General features: G+C 36.6%; 1 pseudogene; it reads right to left on the minus strand.

Annotated features, from left to right (window-relative positions):
• Nucleotides 1-616: 616 nt before the first annotated feature.
• On the minus strand, nucleotides 617-3,806 carry LOC149174794 (inactive LRR receptor-like serine/threonine-protein kinase BIR2 pseudogene; annotated as a pseudogene).
• Nucleotides 3,807-7,191: the final 3,385 nt, after the last annotated feature.

Consider the following 7,191-nt stretch of genomic DNA (forward strand, 5'->3'; position numbering starts at 1 on the left):
GGAGCGCCTTCCGTTTATGAACTGGATTTTCTAGAAATTAAACATTTATCATAATATAATATAATTTAATATAATAATTGTAAATAAAATTTTATATATATATATATAATTAAAAAATAATTAAATAAATTTTATACATTCTTTTATTGATAATTACGCCGTAAGGCGTGCCTTCCGGATTTTCTAGAAATTCAACATTTATCATAATATAATATAATATAATATAATAATTGTAAATAAAATTATATATATATATATAATTAAAAAATAATTACATAAATTTTATACATTCTTTTATTGATAACTGAAACGGTTCATGAATTTTCGCCCTGGCAGTTCACCCTAAGATCTGGTCTTTCTGAGTCTGATTTCCAGAAATTGCCTATTTCCTTTTGCACCACCAACGCCGAACAGAGCAACAATGATAAGAAGAATAATGTCGAAAATTTTTGCATCAACATCGATCTTGAATGCATGGTTTGTCTTCATCAATTCAAGGATGGTGATAAATGCCTTGTGTTACCAAAATGTAGCCATTGTTTCCATGTTCCCTGTGCAGATGTTTGGCTCTCCAAGCGCTCCATATGCCCCATTTGCAGAGGCAGTGTTGAAATTATTAATGTTGATCAACACCCATGTGGGCCAATGCATTCATCTCGCACTTGAAATCTTTTTCAGTCTGTGCTGAACATGGCCGGAGTCTTTTTACTGCCAGCAAAGATTGATCTGGCAGTTTGCCTTTGTAGATTATACCTTTCCTTCCCTGCAAAACGATATTGTCTTCGCTGAAGTTGCCAGTGACCGCCACAAGATCAGCCAATCTCATCTTCCTGATGGGCATCTCGAATGAGCAAACTTTAACAGATCTCCGAGCTCGGACATATTTCTGCCAATCGTTGGGCTCATTGGTACTTGGCGGTGGGATTTTGACAGATCTTCTGCTTTTTGCTTCAGAAATCATCCAATGAAGACCAAGTAAAATCCAGACAATTAACACTATGCCAAATAGAAGAAAAGCCGCAACAACCATGGGATTGTTCGGTGCTGTGCACGTCTTTGAAAGTGGAGGCCCACATAGCCCAGGGTTACCCTGAAAATTAGAGGCAGAAAAGTTGTGAGTGAATGAAGGTATATTTCCAGTAAGCTTGTTGTTTGCTACATTGAAGTCCTTGAGACGATCGATCCGTGTCAATTGCCAGGGAATTTCCCCTGTAAGTTGATTTCCATTCAGGCGGAGGATATTGAGGTATGTGCAATTATGAACCTCAGCAGGAATAGGTTCCATAAACTTGTTCTGGGAGAGATCAATGGTTACCAGAAAAGGAAGCCATTGGCAGAGCTCTTTGGGAATGGTACCCGTAAGACTGTTTTGAGAGAGATCCAAGCTCATCATACTCTTGCAGTTCTGTACTCCAGATGGAAACTCACCTTGAACCCCAAATCTTCAAGCGAAATTGACTTCACTTTGTTATCATCATCATGCCAACAAGTAATTCCCAGAAAATTGCAAATAAACCCATTGTTAGTGTTCTGGAAGTTCCAGGTGCGGAGGTTCCCTTGAGGGTGCTTCAATTCCTTGTAAGTAGTCTGAAGACACTGTACATCGTTTCCTGGAGAAATGGTCTCAGACGAACTGAGGCATATGAGTTGGAGAATGAGTAGCATGAGCCGTAGCAAGCCCAAACACCCAAAAATCGTCATGGCTTAATCAGTGCTCTCCTGTCGTTTCAAACACAATCCTGTACCTGCCTAATCTCAACAAATGGCCGCTGCTCACCCAGCTCAAACATGATTGCTGGTATCCAAGTGCAAGCATGAATTGCTTGCCCCATTTGCAGAGGCAGTTTTGAAATTAATAATGTTGATCAACACCCATCGACCGAAAAGCCTCAGAATTCAATGGAGATTAACCCTGCAGAAGAACAGGCACTTGGGCCTCAGTTAGATATTATGGGTAATATTAATTCTGATTCTCACGCGGATAATGTCGTCATTGAGATTCCTTTATAGAATAGATAGTTCATAATTTCTCACGCGGATAATGTCGTCATTGAGATTCCTTTATAGAATAGATAGTTCATAATTTTTCTTGAAATTTTGTTGCGGATTGTATTGGTTTTTCTGTGTAGTGAATTGAGTTGTGTAAGATTTGTATTCACAATTTTGTAATCCAATGTACTCCTGTCATATTTTTCTTTTGAAGATAATATTGCATCGATGTAGAATAAAACCATTTATTCTTGAGCAGGGTAGTCATAATTCTTACATGTAAAATTTCATTTTGGATTGCTTTTGCCTTCCAAGGTAATATGGGATATATGTGAAATAGAACTACTTATTCTTTAACAAGGTAATCATAGTTTTTACATGTGAAATTCTGCTTCCTTTATTAATTCTAGGCCTGTAGGTTTGAAGAAGCCCTTTTATTTTTATTTTGTCCATATATGAATTATTGGATTAGCATCTGGCATTTTTGAATTTGATATTTTGTGCCAGCATTATGCTTGGCATACATCAATGCTTACATTCCATTTTTCCAAAATCCATTTTTCCAAAATTGGGACTCTGGGACTCTGAATTTGACATTTTCTGTGAGCATTTTGGGTGGCATATATAAATGCTGAAAGCCTATTTTCCCCAAAGTTGGAGCTGTTGGCCATGTATAAATGTTAGTAATCATCTAATATTTAGTATGGTGAAGGTGGTTTAATGTCTTGCGGAGCCTATTTCATCAGTTTCAGGATAATTTATGCATTAAGACAATTTCATGTAAATTTGTTATGGGATAAAGTAGATGTTCCTAAACTGCAGGAGACATGATCATGTAAATACTCAGCAATATTTTGTGCCTATATCTCAAGTTAATCTAAGAATGATTCCATGAACAGCTATGTGGAATGCTACCTCTATCTGAGGAGAGGTAATATTTTATTTGGCTAAGGGCCCAAACATCGATTGGGAGGGATGCCCTGGCCACCTTCAAACCAGACTGTTAAAACTACTAGAAATTGGATATGGAAATTGAAGTTGACACTCAGTGGAATTAGCTCGCATAGTTGGATCACAAATCCATGGCCAAATTGTCAATGTATCCGTGGGATGATTCTGAAATGTCAAACCTTCAATGAAAAAGAAAGTTGAATTCTCAGTCCGTTCTAACTTCTACCAAACGCCTCTTCTCACTGTATGAAATACCAAGATTCATCTCTTATGATATTCAAAGCGTCAAGATGTTTCTTAACAATAGCTACTATCATTGCATTGGGGAAAAAAATTGGACACTGTGATGCATACATAATAAAACACAATCTTTGTTCCAAAGAACCAAAACTTAATATAAAAAATAGAGTTTGTTCCCACCTTTGTTGCTATCTAACCATTACTCCAACTCATTAACTACTACGTCTTCTCCACTGCATCGTAGTCTTGGTTTGTCTTGCTCTTCAAGCGAAATTGACTTCACTTTGTTATCATCATCATGCCAACAAGTAATTCCCAAAAAATTGCAAATAAACCCATTGTTAGTGTTCTGGAAGTTCCAGGTGCGGAGGTTCCCTTGAGGGTGCTTCAATTCCTTGTAAGTAGTCTAAAGACACTGTACATCGTTTCCTGGAGAAATGATCTCGGACGAACTGAGGCATATGAGTTGGAGAATGAGTAGCATGAGCCGTAGCAAGCCCAAACACCCAAAAATCGTCATGGCTTAATCAGTGCTCTCCTGTCGTTTCAAACACAATCCTGTACCTGCCTAATCTCAACAAATGGCCGCTGCTCACCCAGCTCAAACAGGATTGCCGGTATCCAAGTGCAAGCATGAATCGCTTGCCCCATTTGCAGAGGCAGTTTTGAAATTAATAATGTTGATCAACACCCATCGACCGAAAAGCCTCAGAATTCAGTGGAGATTAACCCTGCAGAAGAACAGGCACTTGGGCCTCAGTTAGATATTATGGCTAATATTAATTCTGATTCTCACGCAGATAATGTCGTCATTGAGATTCCTTTATAGAATAGATAGTTCATAATTTCTCACGCGGATAATGTCGTCATTGAGATTCCTTTATAGAATAGACAGTTCATAATTTTTCTTGAAATTTTGTTGCGGATTGTATTGGTTTTTCTGTGTAGTGAATTGAGTTGTGTAAGATTTGTATTCACAATTTTGTAATCCAATGTACTCCTGTCATATTTTTCTTTTGAAGATAATATTGCATCGATGTAGAATAAAACCATTTATTCTTGAGCAGGGTAGTCATAATTCTTACATGTGAAATTTCATTTTGGATTGCTTTTACCTTCCAAGGTAATATGGGATATATGTGAAATAGAACTACTTATTCTTTAACAAGGTAATCATAGTTTTTACATGTGAAATTCTGCTTCCTTTATTAATTCTAGGCCTGTAGGTTTGAAGAAGCCCTTTTATTTTTATTTTGTCCATATATGAATTATTGGATTAGCGTCTGGCATTTTTGAATTTGATATTTTGTGCCAGCATTACGCTTGGCATACATCAATGCTTACATTCCATTTTTCCAAAATCCATTTTTCCAAAATTGGGACTCTGGGATTCTGAATTTGACATTTTCTGTGAGCATTTTGGGTGGCATATATAAATGCTGAAAGCCTATTTTCCCCAAAGTTGGAGCTGTTGGCCATGTATAAATGTTAGTAATCATCTAATATTTAGTATGGTGAAGGTCGTTTAATGTCTTGCGGAGCCTATTTCATCAGTTTTAGGATAATTTATGCATTAAGACAATTTCATGTAAATTTGTTATGGGATAAAGTAGATGTTCCTAAACTGCAGGAGACATGATCATGTAAATACTCAGCAATATTTTGTGCCTATATCTCAAGTTAATCTAAGAATGATGCCATGAACAGTTATGTGGAATGCTACCTCTATCTGAGGAGAGGTAATATTTTATTTGGCTAAGGGCCCAAACATCGATTGGGAGGGATGCCCTGGCCACCTTCAAACCAGACTGTTAAACCTACTAGAAATTGGATATGGAAATTGAAGTTGACACTCAGTGGAATTAGCTGGCATAGTTGGATCACAAATCCATGGCCAAATTGTCAATGTATCCCTGGGATGATTCTGAAATGTCAAACCTTCAATGAAAAAGAACGCTGAATTCTCAGTCCGTTCTAACTTCTACCAAACGCCTCTTCTCACTGTATGAAATACCAAGATTCATCTCTTATGATATTCAAAGCGTCAAGATGTTTCTTAACAATAGCTACTATCATTGCATCGGGGAAAAAAATTGGACACTGTGATGCATACATAATAAAACACAATCTTTGTTCCAAAGAACCAAAACTTAATATAAAAAATAGATTTTGTTCCCACCTTTGTTGCTATCTAACCATTACTCCAACTCATTAACTACTACGTCTTCTCCACTGCATCGTAGTCTTGGTTTGTCTTGATCAATTCAAGGATGGTGATAAATGCCTTGTGTTACCAAAATGTAGCCATTGTTTCCATGTTCCCTGTGCAGATGTTTGGCTCTCCCAGCGCTCCATATGCCCCATTTGCAGAGGCAGTGTTGAAATTATTAATGTTGATCAACACCCATCGACCGAAAAGCCTCAGAATTCAGTGGAGATTAACCCTGCAGAAGAACAGGCACTTGGGCCTCAGTTAGATATTATGGGTAATATTAATTTCGATTCTCACGCGGATAATGTCGTCATTGAGATTCCTTTATAGAATAGATATTTCATAATTTCTCACGCGGATAATGTCGTCATTGAGATTCCTTTATAGAATAGATAGTTCATAATTTTTCTTGAAATTTTGTTGCGGATTGTATTGGTTTTTCTGTGTAGTGAATTGAGTTGTGTAAGATTTGTATTCACAATTTTGTAATCCAATGTACTCCTGTCATATTTTTCTTTTGAAGATAATATTGCATCGATGTAGAATAAAACCATTTATTCTTGAGCAGGGTAGTCATAATTTTTACATGTGAAATTTCATTTTGGATTGCTTTTGCCTTCCAAGGTAATATGGGATATATTTGTAATAGAACTACTTATTCTTTAACAAGGTAATCATAGTTTTTACATGTGAAATTCTGCTTCCTTTATTAATTCTAGGCCTGTAGGTTTGAAGCAGCACTTTTATTTTTATTTTGTCCATATATGAATTATTGGATTAGCATCTGGCATTTGTGAATTTGATATTTTGTGCCAGCATTACGCTTGGCATACATCAATGCTTACATTCCATTTTTCCAAAATCCATTTTTCCAAAATTGGGACTCTGGGACTCTGAATTTGACATTTTCTGTGAGCATTTTGGGTGGCATATATAAACGTTGAAAGCCTATTTTCCCCAAAGTTGGAGCTGTTGGCCATGTATAAATGTTAGTAATCATCTAATACTTAGTATGGTGAAGGTGGTTTAATGTCTTGTGGAGGCTATTTCATCAGTTTCAGGATAATTTATACATTAACACAATTTCATGTAAATTTGTTATGGGATAAAGTAGATGTTCCTAAACTGCAGGAGACATGATCATGTAAATACTCAGCAATATTTTGTGCCTATATCTCAAGTTAATCTAAGAATGTTGCCATGAACAGCTATGTGGAATGCTACCTCTATCTGAGGAGAGGTAATATTTTATTTGGCTAAGGGCCCAAACATCGATTGGGAGGGATGCCTTGGCCACCTTCAAACCAGACTGTTAAAACTACTAGAAATTGGATATGGAAATTGAAGTTGACACTCAGTGGAATTAGCTGGCATAGTTGGATCACAAATCCATGGCCAAATTGTCAATGTATCCGTGGGATGATTCTGAAATGTCAAACCTTCAATGAAAAAGAAAGCTGAATTCTCAGTCCGTTCTAACTTCTACCAAACGCCTCTTCTCACTGTATGAAATACCAAGATTCATCTCTTATGATATTCAAAGCGTCAAGATGTTTCTTAACAATAGCTACTATCATCGCATCGGGGAAAAAAAATGGACACTTTGATGCATACATAATAAAACACAATCTTTGTTCCAAAGAACCAAAACTTAATATAAAAAATAGAGTTTGTTCCCACCTTTGTTGCTATCTAACCATTACTCCAACTCATTAACTATCATTTTCCCACCCTTATTGCAAGCTCCATCTGTTTTAAAGGCAAGAAATGGAATGGTTTTTTTGTTAGTTGGATTACCA

The sequence above is a fragment of the Pinus tabuliformis genome, chromosome 4_1 (genome assembly GCF_031772625.1).
Source record: "Pinus tabuliformis cultivar Carrire ecotype Pingquan chromosome 4_1, CPIR1, whole genome shotgun sequence".
Classification (NCBI taxonomy): domain Eukaryota; kingdom Viridiplantae; phylum Streptophyta; class Pinopsida; order Pinales; family Pinaceae; genus Pinus; species Pinus tabuliformis.